The sequence below is a fragment of the Procambarus clarkii genome, chromosome 44 (genome assembly GCF_040958095.1).
Source record: "Procambarus clarkii isolate CNS0578487 chromosome 44, FALCON_Pclarkii_2.0, whole genome shotgun sequence".
NCBI lineage: Eukaryota > Metazoa > Arthropoda > Malacostraca > Decapoda > Cambaridae > Procambarus > Procambarus clarkii.
Window position 1 is genome coordinate 14,305,647 of NC_091193.1, and position 318 is coordinate 14,305,964.

Here is a 318-nt window from a genome sequence, read left to right on the forward strand (position 1 = left end):
TGATGTGGTGGAGGCTGACTCCATTCACAGTTTCAAATGTAGATATGATAGAGCCCAATAGGCTCAGGAATCTGTACACCAGTTGATTGACGGTTGAGAGGCGGGACCAAAGAGCCAGAGCTCAACCCCCGCAAGCACAATTAGGTGAGTACAATTAGGTGAGTACACACACACACACACACACACACACACACACAGGTGGAAGCTGAGTACCCAAATGAGCCACAGAGACGTTAGAAAGAACTTTTTCAGTGTCAGAGTAGTTAGCAAATGGAATGCATTAGGAAGTGATGTGGTGGAGGCTGACTCCATTCACAG